The sequence below is a fragment of the Canis lupus genome, chromosome 21, assembly GCF_048164855.1.
Source record: "Canis lupus baileyi chromosome 21, mCanLup2.hap1, whole genome shotgun sequence".
NCBI classification, from domain to species: Eukaryota; Metazoa; Chordata; class Mammalia; order Carnivora; family Canidae; genus Canis; species Canis lupus.
The window spans coordinates 48,193,091-48,205,899 of record NC_132858.1 but is presented as its reverse complement, the minus strand read 5'-3'; the positions used below and the strand labels follow the sequence as shown (position 1 = coordinate 48,205,899).

Here is a 12,809-nt window from a genome sequence, read left to right as displayed (position 1 = left end):
GAGAACAGGCAACAGTCTCTTCAACCTTGGCCACAGTAACTTCTTGCTAGAAGTGTCTCCAAAGCAAAGGAAATAAAAGCAAAAATGAACTATTGGGACTTCATTGAGATATAAAGCTTCTGCACAGCAAAAGAAACAATCAACAAAACTAAAAGGCAACATACAGAATGGGAGAAGATATTTGCAAATGACATATCAGAAAAAAGTCTAGTATCCAAGATCTATAAAGAACTCATCAAACTCGACACCCAAAAAAGCTAATAATCCAGTCAAGAAATGGCAGAAGATATGAACAGACATTTCTCCAAAGAAGACACAAATGGCCAACAGACACATGAGAAAATGCTCCACATCACTTACCATCAGGGAAACGCAAATCAAAACCACAATGAGATACCACCTCACACCAGTCAGAATGACTAAAATTAACAAGACAGGAAACAACAAATGTTGGTGAGGATACAGAGAAAGGGGAACCTTCTTACACTATTGTAGGAAGGCAAAGTGGTGCAGCCACTCTGGGGAACAGTATGGAGCTTCCTCAAGAAGTTAAAAAGAGCTACCTTACAATCCAACAATTGCACTACTAGGTATTTACCCCAAAGATACAAACATAGTGATGTGAAGGGACATGTACACCCCGATGGTCACAGTAGCAATGTGCACAATAGCCAAACTGTGGAAGGACCTGAGATGTCCATCCACAGATGAATGGATAAAGAAGATGTTGTGTATATATACAATGGAATATTACTCAGTCACCAGAAAAGATGAATACTTACAGTTTATTTACCAATGTGGATGGAACTTGAGAGTATTATGCTGAGAGAAATAAGGCAGTTTGAGAAAGATAATTAGCATGTGGTTTCACTCATGTGGAATATAAGAAACAGTGTAGAAGATCATAGGGGAAAGGAGGGAAGTTATCAGAGAGGGAAAGAAAACAAGAGAGAGTCTTAACAATAGGAAATAAACTAAGGATTGTTGGAGGAGAAATAGGTGGAGGGATGGGGTAATTTGGTGATGGGCATGAAGGAGGGCATGTGATGTGATGAGCACTGGGTGTTAAAGGCAACTGATAAATTATCTGAAACTAATGATGTACTACATGTTGGCTAATTGAATTTAAATTAAAAGAAAAATAAAGGCCTTATTGAACTGGAGACAACTGAGAAGAGAGTCAGGAAGTGAGCCAAGAAGCTGTCTGGTGGAAAAAATGAGGAAATTCCTAGCAGCAGGAGTAGTAAGTGCAAAGGCTCTGGGGCAGGTGTGGGCCTAGTATATTGGAAGGATCGCAAAGGGGCCTATATGGGTGGACTATAAGTGCAAAGATAACAGAGAAGATGTGGTCAGGGGCATAGGTGGATCACGTAGCTCCTTTTGGCCACAGTAAGAACTTTGTGTTAAGAAGCCATGGAATGGTATGAGTAGGGGAGAGATCTCATCTGACTTATATTTTTTAAAGAGTCATTTTGAGTGTTGAGTTCTGATCATTCTATAGAGGAAAGGATGGAACTAGGGATATTTGCTAGGAGGTTATTGCAATAATTCAGGCGTAGTGACAAATTTAGGTCAATTGGGATGGGGGGTTAGTTAGCCTAAGTGGGGTGGCAAGAAGTGACCTGCAAACAAGCCTATTTTTCTTAAAGATTTATTTTATTTATTTTAGAAAGGGAGAGTGTAAACAGGGTGGGGAGGGGCAGAGGAAGAGAGAAACACAAGCAGCCTCCCCGCTGAGGATGAGGCCTGATGTGGAACTAGATCTCATGACCTCGACCAAGAGTTGGACGCTCAGCAGACTGCCTCACGATGGGGCCTATTTTTAAATCAGTCAAAAGAGGATCACAGACTATGCCTGAGATATTATAGGAGAAGGGACCAGCAAGGGGCAAGCAGCCAGCCCCATGCGTGGCATCTTTCTAATACCCTTAATTCTAAAGCCATGTAACAAAAATCTAAAGGGTATTTCTCTGAGAGAAAGGGATGTGCTCCCAAGTTGGCAGAGGGGCAGTGGCCACAGGGTTGTGTTGACAGCTCCTGCTCATGGTTTTAGCTCTTCTCCAGGGCTCCAGAAACCACCAGCACATACCTCTCCAGCTAAAGGTCTAAGACTACGATCTAAATGGTATTCAGATAAGTAGGAAAGAGGAAAAAGGAGACTGCATCTACTATTTTGAATGGAACCACAAAAGAGTCCAAATAGCCAAAGCAATCTCAAAAAAGAAGCATGAAGCCAGAGGCATCACACTTCCTGATTACCATGTTATCTTACAAATTACAAAGCTATAGCAATCAGAAAGGTACAGAAAAACAGACACATCCACCAGTGGAACAGAATGGAAAGCTCTGAAATAAACCTATGCACATGTGGTCGATTAATTTGCAACAAAGGATCCAAGGATATACAATGAGGAAAGAACAGTCTCTTCAATAAATGGTGCTGGGAAAACTGGACAGTTGCATGCAAGAGAGCGAAACTGGAAAACTGGACCCCCTCCCTGTCTTAGGGGTCAAAAAGTCAACTCAAAATGAAGTAAAGACTTGAATAGAAGACTTGAAATCATAAAACTCCTAGAAGAAAACATAGATGGTAATGTAAGCTCCTTGACATCATTCTTGGTGATAAAATTTTGGATTGGACACCAAAAGCAGTGACAATAGAAGCAAAAATAAACAAATGGGACCACATCAAACTAAAAAGCTTCTGCACTGCACAGAAAACAATCAACTAAATGAAAAAGGCAACCTACTGAATAAGATGAAATAGCTGCAAACTGCATATCTCATAAGGGGGTTAATAAGCAAAAGTAAAGAATCCACACCACTCAGTAACAACAGAAACCAATCTGATTAAAAAGTGGGCAGAAGAGCTGTATAGACATTTTTCCAAAGACAGGTTCATGAAACAGTGCACAAGAACACTAGTACAGATGGCCAAGAGGTACATGAAAAGGTGCACAATAGCACTAGTCACCAGGGAAGAGCAAATCAAAACCACAATGGGATGTCACCTCACACCTGTTAGAATGGCTTTTATCAAACTGACAAAAGACAGCAACAAGTGTTGGCAAAGATGTGAAGAAAAGGGCATCCTTCACTGTTGGTGGAAATATAAATTGGTGCAGACACTGTGGAAAATAGTGTGGAGGTTCTTCAAAAACTTAGAAGTAGCGTGACCATACGGTCCAGTAATCCTGCTTCTGGATATAAATCCAAAGGAAAGAAAAAAACCACTGTCTCAGAAAGAGGTCTGCACCCCCATGTTCATTGCATCATTATTCACAATAGCCCAGACATGGAAATAACCTAAGTGCCCACTGACTGATAAATGGGAAAAAAAAATATATAGTATAGAGATAAAATGGAATATTATTCGGCCACGATAAAGAAGGACCTTCTGTCATTTGCAACAACGTGGATGAACCTCGAAGGCATCATGGAAAGCAAAATAAATCAGAGAAAGACAAATACTATTTGATCTCTCATATATGTGGAATTTAAAATATATGAACTCACAGATACAGAGAACGCAGACTGGTGGTTATCAGAAGTGGAGTGTGTGAAATGGGTAAAGATAGTTAAAAGGTACAGACTTCTGGGCAGCCCGAGTGGCTCAGTGGTTTAGCACTGCCTTCAGCCCAGGGCATGCTCATGGAGACCTGGGATCAAGTCCCACATCAGGTTGCCTGCATGGAGCCTTCTTCTCCCTCTGCCTGTGTCTCTGTCTCTGTCTCTGTCTCTGTCTCTCTCTCTCTGTCTGTCTCTCATGAATAAATACATAAAATCTTTTTTTTTAAAGGTGCAAACTTCCAATTATAAGATAAATAAGTTCCGGGGGTCTAGTGTACAGCATAAAAATAAAAATAAAAGTTAAAAGAACAACTTTAAAATTGGAGAGAGAATGGAATGGAATGGAATGGAATGGAATGGAATGGAATGGAATGGAATGGAATGGGATGGAAAGCTCAGCAACAGATAGATCAGGGGAATGAAGTATATACTGTTTATATTTATACACACTCACTGAGTGATAAGAATGGCATTCCAAAAAAGAAGAATCAATAAATGATTCTGATTAAGCTTTGAAAAAAATTTTTGAGGTTAAGCTCTTCCTTGTTCTGCATGCCAAAATATAGCCCAAATATCTTGGATCAAAGAATTGCCAAAAATGTAAAAAAACAAAACAAAACAAAACAAAACAAAAAAACAAAACAAAAACAAACCTTTAGAGAACTATATAGATGAATATCTACTTGATTCCGTGATGGAGGGATGCCCGTGTGGCTCAGCGGTTGAGGATCAGGGCGTGATCCTGGAGTCCGGGGATTGAGTCCCGCATCAGGCTCCCTGCATGGAGTCGGTTTCTCCCCTGCCTGTGTCTCTGCCTCTCTCTCTCTGTCTGTGTCTCTCATGATTAAATAAATATAATCTTAAAAAAAATAATTCCCTGATGGAGAAGAAGCTTCTGTGTAAAGTACAAGATTTCTACATCAGTCTACAGAAGAATATAAATTCTTTTTTGGTCAGAAACACTATAAACAAAATTAAAGGGCAAAGAACCAACCAAGAGAAATTAAAACAATATGTAGCCGACAACGGGTCAGAGTCCTTGATATAAAAAGTTCTTGTTAACAGTAAGATATATTTTAAAATATATACATACATAATATAAATTTATATGTAATGAAATTTTATTTAACATATAAAATTATATGAGTCAAGTTCTCATAAATAAAAGATATAAACAATGGGCAAAGATATGAACTACTCAGAAGAAAGCTGTTCAGATGGACAATGATATGTTTTATCCCAACTAATAATCAAAAAACAGAAGTTAACATGAACCATATATCATATTTGGCCTGGGGAAAGACAACACCACCCAGGCCAGAACGCAGGAGAAGAGCCATGCCTCTATGGTATCGGTTGTAATGGAAAGAGGTAAAACTCTTTAGGGGGGCGATTTGGTGATATAGAGGAAGATTGCATGCTCTTAGATCCAATAATTCAACTTCTGGGAATTTAACTTAAAAAATAATTTTAAAAAATCAGAGATATATTCGAAAGAGTAAAAAAATCTATCTGCAGTACTATAATTCGTAAAATTTTGGAAACAAATTCAATGCACAGTAATAGTAGACAGGGTTAAAAATAAAAGCACATCTAGATGATAGATTACTCTTCAGTCATTAATATTTTCAAGGACTCGGGCCATGGAAAACAGTCACCATATCATGATAAATGAAAATTATTATACAAAATTATGTTACCAGTATGGCTGCAATTTCGTTTTACGTATATATATAAAGCACGGTGTGTATATATCGATGGCGTATATATATGGTAGGTACATGGTATATATGTGTGTGTAAATGAACATCGTTAATAATCGTTAATAATTTTAATAATCATTTCTGGGAGAGATGATTAAGTGATATTTGTACTTTTATATTCATCTGTATTTTCTACATTTTCTACCAGAATGTGTGTTACTTTGAAAACCAAGATAGATGCCATTTAAAAAAGCCCTAATTTTGTACTGGGAGCTGCTGGAGGAGGGAGAGGAAGGTGCCCCTCGAGGCTGGCTTCACGGGGCTTCACGTTGGGTACAGATGCACCAGGAGAGGGCGCCTCCGCCTCTCCCCACAGGCAGGATGGCTCAGTTACCCATCAGGGCCCTGGGATGCTCCCCAGGGCCTCAGGATCTCAGCTGGAAACATCTCTCATCCCTGGTGATCACATTCTTTTCCTGGGTCTCCCAGAAATTTGTGCAGAAGAAGGACACGTGGACCTGAACGCCCCGCAAGAGTTCCCTCTGGTCACTCTCTTGACAAACACCCAGTGTGGACAGCCTGAGTTGGGTCACCCCTCTGCCCCGGTTCCACCTCGGTGGCTGCTAGAAACCAGGGGTCCCCCCCTCCTCAGCACTGGCTCTGCCTTACTGGCCACACACCCGGGTTTGTCAGGTGGCCCCATCCACACCTCCCACCTAACAGGCTGCCCCGGCCACCCGGGTCCCTGAGCCCTACCTTGCTCTGGAAAAAGTCCGTGCTATTCTCCTCGGTACCGGTTAGGGGCAGCAGATATCCTGGCATCCTCGGTTGCCTAAAGGGAGCTTCCAATTTGGAGATCCTTGAATTGCTCTGTGTTGTATTCCTGGCCTGCCAGGACCTTCCTGACCAGCCTTCTGGAAGCCTGAACCTTTCACCTAGTAGCGCGCCTGCGACTCAATATTGAGCAAAGGTGACTCTGAGCACCGAAGCGTCCTGGATAATTATTGGACTCTGCCTCAGGCGAGCCACTCTCATCGCTCTGCGGGTATTACAGGCCCCAGACCTCTCCTTGGGTCTATCATACTGTCTCTCCCACACGCCTAAGTTAAGCTTTATTTTGACTCCTTAAGAACCCCTCTGGCTGGGCCTGCAAGCAACGGAGGAGCAAAGACATCTATAAAATTGCTTCTGTAAGAGCCCCGAACATATATTTATATGTATGTTCCAAACACACACACATAAACACGTACATGTAAAAATCCTAACAATGGTTATTTCTGGGAAGGATGCTCATAGGGGATTCACATCTCTTATATTTATCTATACTTGCCTCATTTCATACAAAGAATGTGTGTTAGGGGGAGAGGGGCCAGGGCCCCTGACCAGCCTGACAACTTTGCTTGCTCGAAATGCTTTACAAAAGCAACAGTGGCTTGATGCTGAGCGCCCGAGCATCCTTGAACCAGAGTCTCCTTTTGGTTTCATCCCCTTGTTGCTTGTCAGCAACTCTGCATCTGGCCGATGCAGGTGGGGACACTGGGGATTGCGCGGTGACATTCTAGCCAGCGACAGAACCATCGTGTGTGGCCCTATCCCGCCGGCGGGAGCTGTCTCTCCCGGTGGCTTCTCATAGTGCGCTTGCCCATCTTTCCAGGGCTCTGCAGAGCAGGACACCGACAGTTCAATTCAGTGGGCAGAACTTTCTGGAGAAAGGAGAAAGCAACACTTGCTATGTAGCAGGCAGGCTGTCTGTGCTTTGTAGGCTCGGCTCCTGACTCCTCTCAGCAACCCTCTGAAGGGGGTGCCATGATTCCCAGCGTTCATTTGTCAGGATCTGAGCCACTCAGTGGACTTTTGCGGACGTTAAAGATGGTAGAAGACGAATGCGAACCCAGGCAGTCCAGCTGCCCAACCAACTCCCTTCACCGTCACCTTTCCGCACGTCTTCAGATGGACCTTTTGCTAATTCAGATCCCTGGGGGTGCAGAGCCTGGGCCTTCAGTCACCAGGAGGCCATGGGTTGCTGCATCCACCCAGATCATTCGGGTCCTCTTCACGATGGGTTGTCCTGTCCAGTCAGATGTCACCAGGGCCAGTGTAAACCAAGAGTCATTTGGGATGCGATGGGTCTAGAGGCCACCTCCATCTTAAGCCAAGGAAGAAGCTGTTCTGGGGAGGACCTTCCTTCTCGGAACAAGGACCCTTGGTGAGATTTGGCCTTTCCATGCCTCCATCTGAAAGCTAAGCTCTTCTCTGGGAGTTTGGATTGAAGGTTAGGGATGATGGCTCAGAGGGGGAAAGTGTGAAATGGTAATCGCTTTCATATGACACTTGAGAAATGTTATAATAAAGCTGAGTAAATTGGAGCATGAGTTAGCCCGGTCTTTTGCCTAATGATGTCACCCACTTTCTGCTTCCTCCAGCCTATGATTAATAAAAGGGGGATTATTACAGTAACTCATTCCTAGTGGGCAGCAGTGACGTCAGCAACAGCTGAGCAAACTGACTACATTTAGTCGTGCGTGTGTATGTGGGCATTTTTTTTTTCCCTGTGACTAACATGAAGCTAAGAGCATCTAATAAAACAAAAGCTCCTTGAAATTTGGGGAACTTACTGGATGAACTCTTTTTTTTCTACAGGGAACACCATTTTAACTTTTCTCATTTCACAGTTACATGATGTTGGAGGTGGCCAAATCACATGATTGGCTTTCTGCCCCTATTCCTTAAGTGATCCCAAATTGACCCCTGCTCTCGGGGAAAGAGGGTTTTTCCTTCTAATACAATGAGCTGTTTTCCTTGTGATTACAATGGCTCTTCCTTCCTTCATGGTTCTACTCCGTCTTTAAAGTAGAGTGAGCATTAGGAAGAGGGACTGTGGCCATCGGTTCTTTTTTGGAAGTTGAAGATGAGTTGGAGAATCCCGAGGTTCTAAACTCAGAACACTGTGCTCACAGTTTGCTTTTCCAAGCAGATAAAGGCTTACAGAGGTCCTGCTTGCTCGTTCACCTTTGCAAACTTGACCTTCCTAAAATGAGAGCAAGGCACCTGGAAATATTTACTAACTGAGCTGAACCGCTGCCAGAGCGCACCCGTCAGTGTGCACAAAAGTAGGAAAGTACACAGTGACCGGAACGAGGGCGCTCCCATCGTGCGGGTCTGGACGTGCCTCGCAGGTGCTCCCACAGAGGCGCAGAACCTTTGGACTCTTTCTACCAGCACACGAGGGACACAGCAATTCACTGATAAAAAAAAAAAAAAAAAAAAAAAAAGATACACAAAAAACTGTCCCCAGCCTTCCCTGCGTCTTCCCCTCCGAAGTTACAATTGGGGAACAGGTCGTGGGGGTGTCTTTGTGGATAGGTAACGCTGGATTAACATCAAGATTTCTGCTCTTATGGGTCCAGTGGAATTTATATGCTAAACATATATGTCCTCAAGGCTCCAACATGGAAGTTATTGCCCGAGGGGATCCAGGTGAGAGAAATGACTACAACAACCCATCACCTGGTCTCTTGTGAGTATTTTTCATTCTTTTCGGGGGCGTGAGGAAGATCTGCCACTGTAGTAATGTGTCCCGATTGGATTAGACTCAAGTTATGCTGAATAATTTGGAAATATACGTTGGTCCCGAAGGATTTGGGGGTCCTATTTATTCAGTTTGTATTAATGAGGGTGGTTTTTTTTTTCCCCAATATATGTCTTTTTGGTAGATGTTACAACTGACTCTTCCTCCCTATATATTGAGTTTTTCCTAAGTACTAAATGGTTACTTCTTGGGAAGAAATCCAGGCATTTCTGAATCATTTGGAAGTGGATTGAGGCCTCTGCTTCCAAAATAACCGTCTACCTGAGGAGACTGTGATTCACATGTTGGAGTTGATGAAATGGCATCGGGGTGTCTAAGATATTCCGCTCGAGGGTGTCTTTCATCTTAAAACAATCTCGGACTGACTCTCCTTTCTGGATGATCCCAGTCGCTCAGGGACCTAAGTGATGAGCCAGGCAAGTTGGCCTCATCACGTGGCGAACAGCAGTTCACTTCTAAGGGCGTTTGATTCGGGCAAATTCCCTCTTGTGGGTCTCAGCAACATTTGTTGATGATGATGATTTTCCAGAACGTGGGGTCCTGTACCCAGTTCCCTCAGCCCTTAAGGAAACTGCCACCTGAAGGGGCACGGCCTTCCTTGAATGCTCCATATCACTCCCTTTTCAAAGGGAAGTTTGGAGAATATGACCTTGTTTGGAATATGCGGTAGGATTTAGGAAAGCATTCTGTTTTATCTCTTTGGATATTGACTGTGTGTCATTCCCCTACGGTATTAAACAAATAAAACCAAGCTCCATCATATTTGTTTGCTCGGGGAGAAAGGCATGGTAATCTCACTTCTGTGAATGTTACTTCAGGGGAATTCTCTATTGCGTGGATTTATCTGATACCGAATTGCTAAAATGAACAACTCATTCTTCATTCACTTACTCTTCTCCATGAGTCTCCTGCCTCCTAACAACTTGAGCGTGGGCCAGCTCATCTCATTTTGTTGCTGGTCACCACGGCTCTGCTTTTGGTTCGAGCACAAAGCCAGCAGGGAAATGTCTAGAGGCCGCAGTGGACCGCGAGTGGGGGTGACAGTGTTGCCCGAGGGGTACTCTTTCTGCGTCAGTATCTCTGTGGGGTGTGGGCCTCCATGAATCAGGAAGCACAAGACACTTGAGGAGGCAGAGTCACTTGAATTATTAATATTTTGCACACTTGCCAAGGCCCTTGGAGCATGCACAGGAAGGGAATTAGGTGAAACTTTAAAATTGTAACTCTAGATCAGGGTTTCTCGACTGCAGAACGATTACCATTTGGGGCCGGATGATTTCTCCGGAATGGGGGCTGATCCATGCCTTGCAGGATGTTTAGCGGCATCCCTGGCCTCTACCCACTAGATGCCACTAGCACTTTCCTTCCCAGATATGTCAGGCAAAAATGTGTTCAAACATTGCCAAATGTCTCCTGGGGAGGAAAATCACCCCGGTTGAGAACCACTGCTTTAAGACTGAAGGATAACGGTTTACCGGGTTGGGTTTGTTTGTGTGTTTGTTTTTATTCTCCTTCTTTTATTTCCCTAATCATTTTAGTTGTAGCATCTGGGTTCCCTCGGTTTAGATAAGGCATCTCCAAACACTCTGAACACAGAGCAGGCGTACCCAGCACAAGGCTTTGTGGGATATTCCGGCGGTTCTCAGAGAAATGTGAGGTTTAGGAATCGGGTGTTGGATTAACTGTTTCTGACCCTCCTGTTTTCTAAATGAGTTTGGGAGGAATTTTCATGCTTCCCTCTCCCTCTCTGTTCTGCGTGCGTTGCTGGACTTCACTTATAAGCAAACAGCTTCCCAGTTCCATGGGGACCGTGGAACGCTGGGCCCTCTCGGTGGCAAATCTGTCTACCTACCTAACCTTCAGCCCAGGCCCCGGGCAGGCTCTGGCTGTCCAGGAATCTGGCAGGGCTTGCCAGTCCTGTATTCAGTCTAAGCCATCTGATGAGACTCCTGATCTCCCTGCAGCAAATATCACTCTGGATCCTGCCCACGTTTTCTGGATTCCGAGCTGCCTCTCGAGGGAGTCACCGCTCCCCACCGAGGCAAGGTTTTCCTGCCTGGAGCCCAGAATAACACGGCAGCTGCTGAGAACACCTCGAGTCCTTTTGATTTCTCTCCATAGTCACGTTTTATGTTCCATTTCCCAGACGGGATGAACCAGAAATCATGCTTTTTTGGAAACAGATTTTTCATAGGAAGGAACTAAAACACCCTGAGTCGTCAGCAGCATAGTCGGTGCTCTGAACCCCCAGCCTCGTGCCATCTCGGCTGAATCAGACGGACAGCTTCCCGGTCACCTGCTCAGGGTGTGCTCAGCTCCTCGCGCGTGTGTTGCACTGGCGAACGGCCCTGCATGAGCAGCCGTGAAAATCAGGGAGCCCTGAAAAACGGCCCCCTTTCCTAGGCCCGTCTCCCTGTTCCGGGAGTAGTGAGCAAAGAGACCAATTAATAGCATGGATGAAAGCCGAAGGACAGACGGTCTGCCTGAGAAGAGAAATGAACATTCTTGCTTCTTGATCTATGCCAGCTTTGTACGGGGACAGCTGCTGCCACGGGTAAACACCACTATAAGTTAGCCGTGCCCTAAGGTGTGTGTCACCACAGGCCACAGGGAGGCACGGGGGGCCCGCCGGGCTCTCCTCCCTCCACGCCACCGAGCTCTTATCCTCAGATGAACTTTGTTTTTTGACCAGCTCACTAATTGTGATTGAAAACACCAGCTCCCCAGCAAGGCACAAGCACTGGAGTTAGCAGCAGCAAGACAGGCCCTAATTGCTCCATTTACATAAAAGTAGAAACATACAACGTCTAAATATAAATCTCTGGCACATCGTGCCTTTTGCAATTACAGTAAAATAAGGTACCACAGTTTCCCTCCCGGCTCCTTCTCGCAGCAAGCTGCTCCACCGGGTTCTCCAGGGGCTGCTCCTCGAGGCGAGAACAGAGCCACGCAAACGCTCCAGCGAGTAGTGGGGAGATTTGGGAAGTCGCCAGTGAATCCGGCCGCCCGCACTAGGTGAAAACCGCGGTGGCAGCGGGCCACGGTGCTAGCGCAGACGCGGGCAGGACGAGTCCCCACGCGGAGAGGGCCAGCTCGTGGGGGGCGGGGGCGCTCCCGGGCCCGGCCCGGTCCCCGAGGGCTGGGTTCAGAGCCTCCCAGCTGCACTCACTGCATAGTGATTTTTTTTCCCTCTGTCTCTGTCTCTCTCTCTCTCTCTCTTTCTCTCCCCCTCTCTGAATTCTTTAGCTGCCAAAAGGGGGGAAAAATCAAGAGCTGCTCTTAAAAGAAGTTGCCCTTGCTGGTGCTCGGGGTAAAAATAGAGGCGGCCCGCTCGGAGCGGCTTTGGCCCAGACTCCAGCGCCGCGAGCCGGGCTCGAGCAGCGGCCGCGTCCGGCGTGATCCCTGGGAGCTGCCAGCAGGTGCTGCTCAAGGTACGGTGGCAGGCCGAGCGGCGGGGACCGCAGGGCCGGCCGCGGGGACGCTGCTGGGGGAGGGGGCAGGAAGTGAAAGAGAAACCAAACCCAGGCAGGAAAAGTGGATGCCTGTCAGGAGTTGGGCTGACCGCCCCCCCCGCCCCCACCAGCACCACCAGCACCACCAGCACCACCAGCACCACCAGCACCAGCACCACCCCACCCCGGGCCCTGGAGTTGGGAAGGGAAGAGATCCCTCCCAGTCCCCAGTGTTCGACACAAGTTATTTTAACCTGCCTGCTTCCTCTTCCACCCCCACTCCAATTTCCACCGAGTGAGGAGGCATTTCCAGGGTGGCTCAGCTCTGAGGCTGGGGATTCAGGTAGAGAAGATGACATCACCGCTGGTGGGCTGACCCGCTGGGAAGGTGGGCACCTCTCTCCGTGGTGGTGGCATCCGGTCCCTGGCCTGACTCTGTCTGAGTCACGCAGGTGTAGGGTCGCTCTCGTCTAGGCAGGGCTCTGCAGATCTCTG

The 12,809-nt window shown here is 45.9% G+C and overlaps 1 long non-coding RNA gene across 3 annotated transcripts in view; it reads right to left on the bottom strand.

The window, feature by feature from the left end:
* The window catches only part of LOC140613158 (uncharacterized), a 111,355-nt gene that overhangs the window by 87,375 nt on the left and 11,171 nt on the right, over positions 1-12,809 (bottom strand). The gene's annotated exons all lie outside the window — the stretch shown is intronic.